General features: G+C 40.8%; 2 pseudogenes; both read left to right on the top strand.

Annotated features, from left to right (window-relative positions):
* Positions 1-2244: 2244 nt before the first annotated feature.
* LOC138046672 (uncharacterized) lies at positions 2245-3824 on the top strand (annotated as a pseudogene).
* A 342-nt stretch (positions 3825-4166) lies between these two features.
* On the top strand, positions 4167-6511 carry LOC138046671 (ras-related protein Rab-35-like; annotated as a pseudogene).
* The last annotated feature ends 9887 nt before the right edge of the window (positions 6512-16398 follow it).

The raw sequence follows: 16398 nt of genomic DNA, 5'->3' as shown, positions 1-16398 counted from the left end.
TCTTCGTTTTCCTCCTGTTCCAACAATGACTGTAGTGTCTGGACAAAGTCTCTTGTAAATCCAGAGCGTCAGAACGAGTACGTCTGTATCTGGACTCTGAATGGTTATGGACGTTGCTCCTCTCTGTGTGGCGTCTAGAGCATGTAGGAGCATACGAGTGTCTGCTTCCTCCTGTTCACTCCTTAAATGCTGAATCGGTAGGCTATTAGAAGCCATACAGTCACCTTTAGAGGTTACTACATACGTCGTCTGCGAGTCTTTCTTGCACTCGATAAGTTGTGCTGCAAGGAAGATAGCCAATGTCTCCTTATTCTGGCTGCAGCTCAAAAGATCCTTCATCGTGATCTTGTCTATAACAGCATCCACAGTAATCTTGTATACCACTGCTCTGCTTGTGCCCGTTCGTTTCTGGCGCTTTCCTTCTTTTAAGGAGTTTGGGATATCGTAGCGGTCAAATACAACATGCACCTCGGTGGCACATTCAGACTTAGAATCAATGACCTCTGTGAAATGGCTTGCTAGGTCACGCCCATTTCTTATCCACGGTGGCTTTCCCATTGCCTGAACGACGGCCATGGCATCAATAATGACCACTTGCCTACTGGAGGGATCTGCAGAGTGAGGTTGTACTCTAGACGTTTGTGGTTGCTGTTGGGCCGGTAAAAGGCTTTCTAGGATGTTCATCAGCTTGCTCTTGGCAGCGCAGTGTCGCAAACTGCCATTAGAGAAGAAGAGTGCCCTTGGATACTCGGCTAACTCAAAGGTACTGATGGTTTCCTTTATGTCAAGATCAGGCCTTGAGAGAATGACGACTAAGAAGCGTGCGAAGAGAGCTCTATCATCCTTTAAGGGTGCGACGCCACAAGTTGTCTTGTTTTTGTTTTTTTGCCAAGCAGACTTCCATGACTTCAGATTTGCCTTTTTCATGGGGCTCCAAACACTTAACTTGGCCTCGACGATTCTCTCTTGAGCAAATGTCTCAAACAATTCGCTTGGCCGATCTTATCTCGTGTTAGGACTCCCTCCTTGATGTCATCTGGCATTACTGCTTTCGTGATGATGTTCACCAGATGACGTTCCTCTGTCGCGAAAGGGTCACTCACTTTGAGGACATCCTTCATCTTCTGTACATTTTCATCATAGCGTTTTGTTATCACATCGCTTAAATCGTGATGATGCGGTGATGAAGCTCTTTGTACCCCCACCGTGTGCTCAGCTTGCGTCGAAGTCGACTTAGTTCTGGCGCCACAAGGAACCATCTTGCCATGGCTGCTGGTTGCTGTGTTAGACCTTTCAGCCCTCCCCGAATCTTCATCAACTTGTTGACGTGTTCTATAGCGTGGTCCGGTCCAATTACACAGAAAGGGATCTCATTTTTGTTTACACAAAAGTTTTCAGTTCAGAAACCACGCCCGAAAGTATCCACTTTAGTAATGTAAAGAGCTTGGTAGGGACAATATCTTGCGCATCTATGTCGAGCGTACCTTCGAAGTGCCAAGTATTTGCCTCCTGGATTTCTCTGCGAATTATCTTTGAGCAGTCATAAAGCAGTCAATGCATTGTCATAATAACAATGCATTGATTCACAGATAATTCGTGTACACAGTAGTAATCGTCAGGTAAATATGCTTTCGCACAGTAATACCAAACAAGAAAGGAAGAATAACCTGCATAACCAAATAAGGTGTTGAGTTGTAAAGCACAGGAAGACCATCAAAACGCATGCTTTGTCTTACTAGATTCAGACAGGAGTATAATTATTTATTACCTGGAGTCGAAGAATCGACCAAAGAATTAAAAGAAAACTTTAAAAGTCCAGAATTAGACTCTTAAATTCAATGGGGATTCATTTAAGATATGTAGTAAATAACTGGAGTAAAGCTATTGACCAAGTAAAGAACAAGTGTTGCTAAATTAAAACCTCGTGTTATTATCCTTTTAACATCCGTTCTATTCGTTTAGTCTTTGAAACAGTCAAAATGTAATTTCACTGCAATTTTAAATGCATTTTATTCAATTCAACAAGTTTCGAATCATACTAAAGATATTTTCTTGTCAGTCCTCAGCTGTAAAATGACGTCATATCTAATTTGCATAAAACAGGCATACATAGCTTTCAAAAAATTGCAGACAACGTTTTGTCGATTCAATACCATTTACACTATAAGTTTCCGTAAAGAAACTAAAATGTTCATAAAATGCCCACGAGAATGATTTTTCCGACACATGGCCCCGGACTAAACCTTGGTGATTCCAAAACTGGCAAAGGGGATAAGGATGGATGGTGAAAGGATAATAAAGCTCTCAGGGCAATGGAGTGTATACATCAGGGGCAGTTGTTCGAAAGACGATTAATTTAATCCAAGATTAGTGTAAACTTTCGTTTTTGGTGAAAGTTCAGTTTGGTTATTCTTGTTTTTCAAGATTGACTTCTTCTAATGTAAATTTTTCCCGAATATCAGCATTGATCAGCATTTGGGAGAAGAAAAATAAACTCCTAGGTTAAATTTTAATCTGGGGTTAGCGTTAATCGGCTTTTGAACAACCGGGCCCAGATGTATCGATCCCCTTGAAGATGAGGATAAAGATGAAGAGGATGAGCAACTGACGTGTCCAACCTTTAGTCAACTTTCTGATGACCTCTCAAGCAACCCTGTGGTAACAATGTCTTCACCCCTTCAGCAGCCAATTAGTCAGCCTCAGCCTCTAGATCAGGCAGATCCACTGTTGTCGGTGCCTATAGAATTGCCTGTAGAAGTGCCTCCATTTATTGATTGACCTATGGAGTGATCAGTCCACTCACAATAATTGTGATGTAGTTATTAGTAATGTCGTAGCAACTTCTCCAACATGCAGTGATGAAGTGCCAACGAAAATAATAAGAGTACACAGGTCCCTCATTAGAAAAGATATGATTGAGATCTTTCTAGATCTTTCAATATTGAAATTTAATTTAAATGCCATCATTATAAATCAGCATGGTATTGAAGAGGCTGGACAGGGCAATGGGGTGCTAAGGGAAAAATTTTCTTTGTTTTGAAAAGATTGTTATGAGTCACACATGTTGGGAGAGTGTTAGAGGGTTCCCTACATCAGGCATGATTTCGACAGAAAAAAGTGGGAGGCAGTTGGAAGGATACTTGTTAAGGGATATACTGATTACCAATATTTTCCCCTTAAGATAAGCAAAGCTTTTTTCACTGGTTGCCTTTTTGGGGAGGGAGTGTAACCTCCATGATGTTGCAAGACTCCTTCAAGCACTGTCTCTAAATCTGAGGCTAGTGTAATAGAGGGCTGTTTGTCTGATAGCATTCAGGGACGATGCAGAATTACTTGACTTTTTGTCAGCTTTTGATTGTAAACGAAGAGTTACACAAGAAAACCTAGTGGAAATAATCGGAGAACTTGCCCACAACGAAATAATTCAGAAACTTCAATATGCAGCTGATTGCTGGGGGCCTATTGTTTCCCTCCTTAAGTTATATTTTCCTGATATGTGTTCTTTGCATGAACCGTATTCCTCTATACTGCCAACCAATGTCAAAGTTATTTCCCTCCTTAAAGCAACACCCCTTACAGCGGAGGGGGAGACCTTAGCCCACTTAAAGAGATTTATAAGAGGTCTTGACGAGTCCAAACTTGCCACTTTTTTGAGATTTACTACAGCATCAGATGTTCTTGTTACTGATACGCTGACAATTTCTTTCACAAACAATGAGGGTTTTCAAAGACGGCCAGTTGCTCACACATGTAGCTACACGTTAGAACTACCAAGCACCTATTCAAGTTTCTGTGAGTTCAGAGAAGAGTCACGGCTGTTTTAAATGCAGATAATCGGAAAATGACCTTAGTTTAAAGACAAATGATGCTCTCATTTACATTTGTTTAACCACCCAATCTTCTGTCACTTTGTTAAGTCTGGTAATAGTTGAGGTTTCATCGTAAAAGGAACCGTGTTTGATAACGGCTCTGTCACAGTATCAGAGTAAGGTACATCTTCTACAGGTCTCTACAAGAAGAAAGGAAAGGAGATTAGAGGTACGTTTTACCTGGATGGCAGCCAAACTGACCAACTCCTTTTAATGAAGGTTGTGTGTGCAAAAAGACTTCACCGCCGGTGTAGTCATTGCCAGAGACATCAAAAAGTTGATCTGGATTTCGAATTCATGTCCTCCCTGGCGCAGGTTACCCTTTTTTCACTGCAAGCTGCCTGTAGGGCAAAGGAAGCTCTCCACTCAAACCCTGAAACATAATGGCAACGAAACTTTAACAATTTTCGTTGATTTGTTTTAGACAGCAAAATTGTTCCAGAATACATTCGACGGAGCGAGGATCTTGAAGAAATGGGTCCTGACCATCCTCTCCACAGCCTTGTTTGCAAGTGCCTTGAAAATATACCCGATCAAAGACCAACTGCGGCAGACCTTGTAAAAGCCCTGCTAAAATTATCTAAGCCTACTGAAGGGAAAATCTCTGGTTACCCTGCTGTTGAAAAAGATCGGGCTCACGTCGCATATTCAGTCTGACCACAAATTCAAGCTTTTGGTTTTGGGTGAGTCCGGCGTTAGAAAGACTTCGCTTCTTTCTCGTTTCCTAGACCCCGATAGTCCGTTCCTTGATGTACCAGTCCCAAGCACCATCGTTTCCGAGGAACACTTTCAGCGGCTACGTTTCCGAAATAAGTCTGTCCATCTTCACCTTGTAGATGTTGGCGACCACAAGTTCAGCCCTACGGCCAACTTCGTTCCGCAGATATTCCGCCGCGTCCAGGGCGCGGTTATTGACTTTGATCTCACTTCCCAAGTATCTTTCTTAGAGGTGTCAAAGTGGCTAGAAGCTGTGAAGGAGAAATGCAATGAGGGATTACCAATTGTACTCGTTGGAAACAAAAATGACGAGTTGAAGAGGTGGGTTGATTCAATGAAAGTCGCACATTTTGCTTCCAACGCAACTTTGTTCTACATCGAGGCTAGCGCGAAGTCCCGAGAGAATGTCGATGAAATATTTTTCGTTATCATAGATTTAATGATTGAGCGGGAAAACCTACTGGGATCCTCGCCGGAGGCGAACTTGCTTCTTTCTTCGCTGCGAAGCACACTTACGGCGGAGGATCCGATAGAAAGGAATCTAATTGCTGAACGCCAGCGGTCCCCTCGCCATAAGGTTCTTGATCCAGGTGTTATCATTCTGGAAGGGGCGAGCTCTACTGGTGAGGAATCAAACGGTAAAGAGACATCACAAAGTAACAAGAAAGATGCAACTAACTCGGACGGAAAACGCAGCTGTTGTGTTTTGATATAGACAAGTGAGTATACTAAGAAAGCCAGAACAGTTTTAAAGGAAACCTCCACTGTTTTAACAAACGTCCCCTAAAATGTTCCATGTCTAGTTATTAGAAGATCTGTAACGAAAAAAAATGCGTTACCGAGTGAAATAATCCAGGCGAAGAAGAGAGCAATTCTTTGCTTGAAAATTTAGGCACTCACGATCGCCTAGCGACCTTTGTGGTCGATGACCTATTATGCCAGCTGATGTGGAATTTTTTGGAAGAATCGTCCATGCATGTATGCATGCATGCATACATACATACATACTTAATTTGACTACCAGGGCCAATGAAACACAATCACGACAGAACAGAACATTCAACAACAACTGTTAGGAATCCCAACTGGCAGGAGGCAGACCAGTTGGCTATTTACAAGTACATCTGAGAAGCGCCCTAACCGCTGGACCACACATGGAAACCAAGACATTATGAAGATATCTCTTGGTTTCCATGTGTGGTCCAGTGGTTAGGGCGCTTGGAGGTTCCCTTTAAACTAGGCGACGTGGTAAAGCTATTGAGGCTCCATTAAGGTAGTGGATTTTTTTTTTGATTGTCATGCTTCCGGCTGCTTCGGGTCAGAGGCCCGTTTTTCGAAAGTCCCGAAACTTTACGGGCCATTTTCGGGTGTCACAATTTCCTTTGTATCTCAAGAACGGAGAGGATTTAAGTCATCAAACTTCAGTCATTTTTCTTTTTATTACCTTTAAAACATGTTAAAAGGTTGACTTTCCAAAACGAGCGGTTGGCAGTTTCACAAATGGCTTTTCGGTACTTTCGAGAAACAGGCCCCAGATCCCGCTCTGAGAATCAACTTGACTTGGTTTTGGTGGTGATCAATCCCATCATAGGCAATTTGTAGCCTACTTCACTTAGTTGGCTTTCTTTACATACACAGTCCCCACAAGCTACAAGATCTGGATTCTTCTGTGTGTAATCGTTAAATGCACCCAGAAATCTCCTGACTGTATATGGATCAAAGAGAGTGGAAAAAAATTGGCATCGAACAGTACGAGTTTCTTTAATTTAAGTGGCTCAAGCCAGTTTCGGTAATTGCAAGAGAGTGTCTTATTTCAAGGAATGACTTTGGAACACTTGTTAACATAACGGCAATGTTGTGGTACCCAGCGCATGAGACACCAAAGGAACTCATCATTGTGGCGAAATGGGTCACCATAGCAACAGGAAAGCTATCTAAAAAAGACACTATATTTTGTTTGGAAACGCTTATATCCACAAAAACCAACTCGTTGGCCGTTTTTTATTCATCTGCGTAAAGAGAATATGGGGTAGGACGACGACACCTTATTGGTCAGTTGGTGTGAAAGTGGACCGCGTGGCCATGGTAACAACAGATGAAAATAACCTTCCCAGTGCGGTTGTGATCTAAAAATAGATTTCAAATAATTGTCATGGAGCGCAGGGATTCGCTCTCTCACCTCATATTCTCTTGTTTGCCTTCAATCTGAAGTTTGCTTCTCATCATTCGTGTTAGTACAACGAAAAATACCAATACTGCTTGTATTACTTACCTCTTCAATCTCGTACCCAGATCTCATTCTGTCTCTCTGACCGTGGGAAGTCTGAGTACGAGATTAATACATCTTAAGCGAGTTCGAGGTCCGTACTATAAGTTCGGGCTATAAATCAACGGTAAACACGCATGCGGGAAAGGAACTATAGTTGAAATCAAATGAAAGCTTCAACGCCACAAACATCGCGTCAAAATCCGAAAATTTAGTAAATCATCTTAGCTTTTGAAAAAGTTTCTAGCATGATTCAAACAGTTTTACAAGTTTATAGAACAAAATCGGCAGGAAAAACTAGCAAGAGAATGTTTTATGAAAGTTTCAAGTTTTGTGGGCCGTACAGCGGGCCGTTCTACATTCTCGTCACCAGAGCCCCGGATCGACTCAAGGCTCTGAGAAACTCTGTGTAGGAGAACATGCGCCGTAAGGTTCTTATGGCCAAAAATTAGCTATTTGAACCTTACTGCGCCTGCTCACTCCTCGTGCTAAAATGAATGCACCAATTAGAGACGCTTTTGATTGTTCTTCGCGAAAACCAATGAGAAGACGCTTTGTTTTAGGGTTCCCCAGAGCTCTTCTCTCCTTCAGTCAAGAGAAGATCTCTGGGGTCGAGATTGGCCGTTCTGTAGAATATGGCCCGTTAATGAAGCCAATCGCAGTGCGCGTACTATTTGAGAGATATTAAGCCTGGTTTTCACTAGCGACGCAAGCATAATTGCAAGCACAAGAGCGATTATTTCATCGGGAAAACGGGATTGACGCAAGCATAAGCACAAGCGTTCATACATACATACATACTTAATTGACCGCTTCCCATAGGGGCTTTTCAGGACCAATGAAACAATCAACGAAACAACAGAACGCAACAACAACAACTGTTAAGAATCCCAACTGGCTGGAGGCAAACCAGTTGGTTATTTACAAGTGCAGCTGGGAAGTTGAACCAGGGACTACCAGTATCAAATTCAACGAGTGGTCAGAGCGGGTCTTGACCCCGGGATCTCCGGATCTCAAGGCAAGCGCCCTAACCACTGGGCTACACTAGTACTGTAGGCACAAGGATCAAAATGTTTCCTTTTCCTTGTGGTTGCGCTTATGCTTGCGTCATGTGAAAACGAAATGCAGCAGAAGCACCAGGAAACTTGCTACTTCTGGCCAATGAAAACACTCGTTCCAGATTCTCCGCGTCTGAGCATTTGAACAAAGTGGCGGATGCGGTGGTTGATTTTGATGCTTATGTCGATGTTCGTTTTCACTAGAATGAGCTAATTAGGCCTGCGCTTGTGCTCGCGCTTGTGCTTGCTCAAAGCGAGGGACAAATCGTGCGTGCAAGTCGCGATTGGTTTTGGTTTTCCTTCTCATTGGTTGATAAACTGGCGCGAGATTTTTAAACCAATCACTAAGCGTAGCAATTGCAATCGCGTAATTACTTTCGACAGTCATTTGAAAACTGCTCTATCACCACTTATCATGGTAACATAAGCAGTTGCTTACGATATCAGAGCATTCGAATCAGTTCGTTTTGAAGCACGAAACGTCAACTCACAGATCTTTCTTACGGTGATTAATTAACCTTTGTAAGCTCGTTTAGTAAAACCAAATTTTCGTGCTTAACTCCCCACCGACGCAGCGTCACTAGAAACTAAACCCTTCATTGCGACAGAATTGCGTTCTCCTGTTTGTATTTTGAAGCACGTCGCCTTCGTCCTCGTCTTTCCTTTTATTACTGAACAAGAAGTTTGCCATCGTTTTTCGTTAAGTATAAGCAACCGTCAGGCTTTTTCATCCCTGTGAATAAGAAAAGTAAACCATCAAAATCATTCGACAAATCAAGAGATCATGTCACGCGCGCACGAGCGGCAACTCGCGTGTAGCGGGAAAAATGGGCGTGTAATCACTCGCTTATGGGTGATGTTTTATTCCCGTTATGATTCATTCATAGTGCATCGACAAAGAAGAAATTAACAAATTCTTGACTTTAAAACTTATACACGTTTTTGCCTCGTGTCATGTTAATCTCGTTTGTTCCGTTTTTGATTCCTAAATCGCGAAATTGCAAGAATGGTCTTGCTACGGATATTGATTACCTTATTGAAGGAAATCCTCCTGATGTGTTATACCGCGATCCACGAAATTACTTCATTATAGGAAATTAACGTTCGTGTTTATTAACGTATTTGAATTAACGCGACTTTAATAGATCAATTTCGATATGTTAAAATTCATCTTGGCAGCGATGCCTAGAGGACACAAACAAAGGAAACTGGATGAACATGTTTATTCATTTCTTTTGTTTGTGTCCTCTAAGCCCCACCACCACCATTAACGCGAAAGAGGGGGTAGAGTTTCAAAATATTGGAAATTAACGCGTCTGCTACACCCCCAATCCTCCTCCCCCCCCACCTCATAAAAAAGACAAAGAATTTGCTGAAAACACGAAGGAAATGTAGTTTAAGTTCAGTAACCGATTTAAAGTGCGTGAATTGGAATTAAAATGGTAATAACGGTGGCGGAAATTAACGCTCGACTTAATTAACAGCGCGGAAATTAACGTTAACACAAGTTAACTGGACTTAAATTAACGCGAACTTTTAAATTCGTGTTAATTTCATGAAGCGTTAATTTCCTAATTGGTATTAAGGTAAGTCGAAGGGACTGGTTATGAAACCCTGGGAATTTCAAAAGCAGGAACAATGCTGTCGCAATTAGATGTTGAATCAACCGTAACCCTGCACAATCGTTTGTCTTTGGTTCGCAAGTTAATTTCGAAAAATTAGTCGAAGCTTTTGATTGGTTGTCCTGCCGAAAAAAGCGTGTTTTTGTCGGGTTTTGTGCAGGGTCAAGGCCAAAAAAGCGAGCAAAAACGTGAAACAAAGAAACTTGTCGAGTTTCATAACCAGCCTACATCTATTAACTATGGGTAAGTCAGCATTTGATGGTTCATAAAGCAGCTATTGATTGCAGAGCGACTTCTTCAACCAACACCTGTGCATCTTGTCTTCAAAAGAACTTCAGCTTCCCTCGAGTGAGTGATATTTAACAACTGGCGAAGAAAAAAAAAAGGCTGGTAATATTGTTCCCAGAGTCATCTAGCCTCAGCTTTCCGGCCGGCCCCGAGAACTCTGGGTTCGACGGATGGAATAGGCCACTTCGGAAAATACCATAATACTCTTTGTTTGTCTCCTCAAATTTTGAATAAGCATTGTTTTTGTTTTCTCTTGGGACCAAGAAAGTCCCAAAAAAAACTGGAAACAATGCTTATGCAAAATTTGGGGGGACAAACAAAGATTATTATGGTATTTTCCAAAGTGGCCTATATTGTCCTTAACTAAAACCGAACTACGGATATCAGATTTCCAGGAATTTCATTAGCTCGCCGGATACAGGCTATCAGTTCATACACTTGATGTACCTAATATGTTCAAGGAACGCGTCAGTAATAGAGCGAACATTTTTGCAGCTCTGAGAAAAAATGGCCGACAAAAGCCGATTTGATCGGAATTGACCAAGGCAGAAATCTATGCTTTAGTGGACAATACTACACCCGGGAACGTCACGGTGTTTTTGCATTCCGACGAAGGAAGACGCATTTTATTCGGGTCGCTTTACGAATATGTCCCGAATATGTTTCATGGGTATGATGCCGGGTTTGGACGCCATCATGGATTGACTGGCCGACAGGCACACCACCTCGATCTGATGTCATTGTGAATCTGTCATGCCTCGACATGGCGTTCGAATTGCAATGTCCACATGCGCAAACCAAAGCGATAAAAGATCTCCGTATTTCGACGTGCTTTGCAGCGTGTTGGTTGCTCGGCCTGTCTTCTTCGCTGTTTTCTTAAGGACGGTGCCTACTAATTCAAAGGTTTTTTTGCCCCGATTTATGATTATGCTAGGAAGGTAGATTTTAACAAGTGTTATTGAAATCCAAAAAGAAAATTGGGGTTAACCACGCATTTTTCAAAGATAATTCATAAAAAAATATTTGTCAAAAGCTCTACAATGCAAAGCAATGTATGGCGTTCTTTCTCAAATTGAAGCTCAATTATCTCTAAAGATGCATTCTTACCCCATTTGTCTTTTTGGAAACCAAGAGTACTTACAAAGATCTACTTTCTCTGCATAGTTTTAAACCGCGCAAACATATCTCGGCATTAGTAAGCATCACCGATAGGAAATCCGAGAATCTGGAGATGCGCAGAACGTATGCGAAATAACAATAGTAGGCACCGTCCTTAAAGGTAAGTGAAGTTGTGTTGATTTATTCGAAGTAATATATAGATTTAGCCAAGCCTAAAAGCGGAGCTCCCGGCTTGTTTATTCTTACTGACTGTAGGATTACTGAAAATAAAAGGCTTTGGAACTGTCCGCCTTTTGGTTTTCCTGGATATTGCTTAATTATGTAACATTTTCTTCGCTGCCTAACTAGTGAATTCCACGGTTAATTTCACCTGAAAAACCGACTGATCGCAAGAATCACCAAGGGATGAGTGTGATATCGGTTTTTCCAGCGAAATCTAAGGTTGAATTCACCAGTTAGGCAATTAATTTTTCTTGAATCGCAAGAGTTTGAAAAGAAAACAAGCAAATCCTCAGCAAGCGAACGGAAAAGGAAAGAAGCCTTTTCAGAGTCGACTGTCCAAAGTCAGCGAAGAGGAATCATGCTAAAATTAGAAATCACAGACGTACTATAGCTCGTGATGTGACAGATCGTATTTTATTTATTCCACTTTATCTCTGAAAACGAGATTATTTACATTTTGATGTATTTCATTGAAACACGCCAGCTTGGCTTAGAACCAGAATTGGCTAGAAAGGACAAACTTCAAACAAATTAAAAATCTCCAACAAATTACCTTTACGTGCTCTAAACAAACTTCTGAAAACACAAGCTGGTGATTTTTCTCCTTACACTTACGAAAGCCCCACGTAACCCTGCCACTCGAATAAAGTTCTGCGTAGCTGGCTACGCGGTACGCAGAAACTAATAAATTCAAGTTGAAGTATGAAATTTATTCAAAACAGTATTTCTCGTTCCTAAAGCGTGACTCGCGAATTAAGTAGTGATCAATTGTGAATTTTACGGCTAGATTAACTACATTTTTCACGAGATCATGTCAAGAAAATAGCGCTCGTTGCAGTGATTAGGTCTAAGCACTCTTTAACATTTACTCTTTCAATTAACGGTTTGGTTAACTACACTTTTCACGAGATTGTGTGAATCCTGAGCGTTTTTTTCAGTGATGAGGCCTAAACCGTCTTTAACATTTTGGCTTTCAATTTACGGTGTGGCCAGCTACACTTTGCACGAGGTAGTGTGAAGAAAATAGCACTCGTTTACTGATTACGGCTAAGCGCTCGTTTCATTGATTCTGCAGTTCCTCCGACAATTAAAAAATCTCGACCGTTCAAAAACTATCGCCTGTAGCGCTCCTTTCTGTTTCGGCTTAAGTTTAAGGTTTCCTTGTCCTCTACCCAAAAGAATCTCTTCACGAATACTCTCGAAATCCATGTTTATTCCGCAAAATCACTCAAAATCACAACAGAGAGCACGAACATGCGCAGTGATAGAAAAGCCCGTATTTCGGGCCTTGCTGGCACTGAGCATGCTCGAAATCGAACTTTACCAGATCTCCCTTCCGTATGACCCTGGGAGATCTGGGTACGAGATTAGCCTCCTGGATGAGCTCTAAACTTTAATTAGCCCGTGATATGGTTACGTGTACTGGTCACATTGGTATACATGAAGGGGCGGGCGTACGGAGGTACGGACGGTGATGACGTCATAGCTATAAAACCAAATTTTCTCACATCGACGGGTTACCATATTTTCTTAGGTATGATGCTCCGCGCGCGCGCGCATTCGGCGCGCGCGGAGCTCCGCTATTGCTTGCAAATATGAGTAAGGCTACGTATCAGAACATCAGAAAGCTGAGTTTGTTGGTTCTTTACTCTTCTCCGAGAGGTTTTTCTCTGGGTACTCCGGTTTTCCCCTCTCCACAAAAAACGACTATTTGATTTGATTTGATTTGATTTGAGTTAATTCTAGATCTGTTAGTGTCCCCAATTAGTGTTCTTGTGCTAAATCCATTGTCACTTAAATAAAGTTGTTATGATTAGTGGTGTGTTGGTGTGTTTTGTAGGAAACTATGGAGCCCAGTAAGTGTCATCCAAATTTACACTCTTATTTTCCGTTTTCGCGACTTTTTTTCGCGACTTTTGCAGTTTACATCATTGCGGGCTCGTTGATAAGAAACACAAGGAGTGACAGGCCACACTGATTCAGGCTTCCTGTGTGAAAACATGTATAGAACCTTTTATAGTTTTGCTCTCACAAGCAGATCTTTTAAGGATTTTCCTTTTTTGTACGAAATGATAAGTTGTTCTTTAAAAATTTGGCGAAGTAGGGGTTGATTTTGAATTAAATGCCATTTTAATTTGTGAGTAAAGCTTCTTTTAACTTTGACACTGATGGCTGGTATTGTGTCACAAAAGGTAAAATATATTTTTCGTGTTTTGTTATTTCCTTTAAGCACTGAGCCCCTCCTTGTGAATTTGATTTCTGATAGTAGTTTTTCTACCATATTGCGTGGGTAACCTCTGTGCTTAAAATGTCTTTTACATTTCGAAATGTCTTCCTCGAAAGTGTCCTTTGAGGAGTTTGTTCTAAGGATTCGTAAGGCCTCACCTTTGACGAATCCGTTTTTCACGTTTGGCGGGTGACAAGAGGTGAAATGCGCATATTGGAAGGTCTCCGTTGGTTTAAAATGTGTTTTTACATCAACGATTGATCGATCCTTGAATCTCGTGCCTTTGTATACCATTGTGTCTAGAAACAGTTTCAGTGTCAGATATTTCTGCCGTGAATTTAATCGTAGGGTGATGTAAATTTGGTTGTTCGATGAAGGTCTCTATGTCCGGTTTACTTGTGTCCCACAGGGAAAAGACATCATCAATGTAGCGTTTCGAAACTGTAGATTTTGAGACGACTTTGCTTAGAATTTCTGTTTCAATTTTAGCCATGAAAATAATGGCAAAAGAAACTGCTGTCATCATTACTTGTTTATGTGCACAATACACCGAAGCATAAAGTCTACAAATACCTATTTTGACTTCAAATGCTTACCCCTGCATAACATTTCAAATTCCGTTTTCCGTGAATCTTCTCATGATTACACGTGTTACATACGAACCATGGCAATTCACTGGTTCCTCGTTAATCTAATTTATTACTAAGACTTGTTTGCATAACTAATTAACACGTAAAGGGATAACTTGGGAATTTTAAACAATATATCGTTTTAATGTAACCCAAAATCATTCAGATATCCAAAACGTCCTATGCATGATCCATTTCCTTCGCTTTTGGGTTTGTCAGCATAATGATTTGCAATATTTCAGGTTTACGTGTTCACAAGTTTGTTTTAGATTTCCAATTACAAACTCTGTTTTGATTGGTCACTCTATCTCAGTGTGCAAATAGTTACATACATACGTTCCGTTTCTGAGAGAAAACAAAACAACATTCTTTTACAAATCGTACAAATCGTGTTTCAAACATCATTTTGCATTTACCTGTTCATCCACGCTTTTGGAAAAGTGTTACATACCACGTGGTTAGATTTAAACGCATACCTGAGGTAGCTTGTATAGTTGTGTTTACGAGCAAGTGATCTCCTTGGCTAGTAATACGATGAAATGTGGATGACCTCGGTACATTGTTAACCAAATACGTTTCAGCAAGTTTCCTCCTTTTTCTGCTGTTATAAAATAGACGTCTCAGCCTTTTCTCTGTAATTCTACTCGGTTCTCGGGCACGTCTATGTCAATGCACACGCAAATCACAACTAAAGTAAACACACTTTAACTTATCGAGACCTGTATTTCTCCTTTGGAATCAAGTCTTTATTATCATTAAGAATCAAATAACTGTACAGCCTTTCAAACTACATCACAATTATTTTCTAAAGAGCTGATCTCAGTGTCCACTGATGACATCAAATCTTGTAAAACCAGAACAGAACTATATAGACAAGATGGCAGTGAACGCGATCGCTAATATGGCTAGTTGAACAAAGGATATAAGCTAGACCACTACAAGAAACAAACTGTTTAACCCTTTCACTCCCAATGGTGCCACTTATAGATTTTACTCTGTCTAACGCCAGACGATTTTACTCGTCAATGGGGAACCCCACGGGGCTTAAAGGCTTAACAACAGCTAGATTCACTCAAAAACTATGTCCCCATTAACAATAAAAAAAAATCAATAGACAAAAAACTTATCTCCGTAGTCAATGGTACACTGAGCGGGAGGATGTTTGTCCGCGGTGAAAATGGTACAAGCGTGAGGCCATTTGTTGCTGTGCCAATGTTTTTACTTTGTCTTCAGAAGATTCCAATATGGCGTCCATTTGTTTGTGCAGTTATTTTCTTTGTCGTTGTCATCTTCAAAGTAGTTCTCAATGAGGTACCCGCTGCTCATTAAAGAATTAGTATTTTGACTTGTATCACTTTTAAAAGTTGCGTCCATTTCAGTTACATTCGAGTACATTCTTGTTTCATTCAATTCGCGGAACGACCCGGCCGTTTCGAAGCTGACGCTTGACATCTTTTAGTGTGGGTCTACCGCGAAAAGCCTATGCCTTTCTTTGTATGTGTTTTGAGCGCCCCAAGAAGAAATCGATTAAGCCAACGCAACGTCGAGCTTCAGTAATCTCAAACAACGCATCACAGTGCTCTTCACGACCTTGGATTACGTGCTTTGTTTTAAATAACCATTGTAAACAGCGCCACGTAGCCTCTATTGTGCATTACCCAATCAAAACACCGCCACGTGCTTTCTATTGTGCATTGCCCAATCAAACACCGCCACGTTTTTCTATTGTGCGTTTTGCTGCGCAGGAAAAAAAACAGTGAAATCTGACGTCTTTTATAACTCGTCCCCCTACGGGCCCGAGTAATTTTTGATTGAATGACAAAATACCAGTTATATTTCATAATCTTAGAGGCTATGATAGTCATTTTATAATGCAAAATATTGGTGAAATAGCTAAAAAACACACTTACGAAAACAAAAATGGTGAAAAATGTCAAATGAATATTAATGCTATTCCAAACAATATGGAAAAATATATGGTTTTCATGCTTGGTAGTCATTTAACATTTATTGATAGCTTACAATTTTTTAAGTCAAGTCTTGAAAAATTGGTAAGTATTTACATGACGAAGCATTTAAATACACAAACGAAGAATTTAAAAATAATTTTCAGATTATGAAACAAAAAGGAATTTATCCTTATGGTTATATGGATTCATTTGGAAAGTTTTCTGAAACTGATTTGCCAAGAAAAGAAAACTTTTACAGTATATTAAAGGGCCTGTGTCACGATAAAGCGCATGTGTGAGCTTGATTGACAACCACACAATTTTCAACCAATAGAAATCTTCACACGACGCGCGCGAGATGAGATATTTATCGTTCGATGTATCGTGGAAATAAAATGGCGAAGCACAAGCAGTGTTTCCGCCGACCCCTTA

The sequence above is a fragment of the Montipora capricornis genome, chromosome 4 (assembly GCF_036669925.1).
Source record: "Montipora capricornis isolate CH-2021 chromosome 4, ASM3666992v2, whole genome shotgun sequence".
NCBI classification, from domain to species: domain Eukaryota; kingdom Metazoa; phylum Cnidaria; class Anthozoa; order Scleractinia; family Acroporidae; genus Montipora; species Montipora capricornis.
The sequence above is the reverse complement of the archived record's forward strand: the minus strand, read 5'-3'. Positions and strand labels throughout refer to the sequence as shown.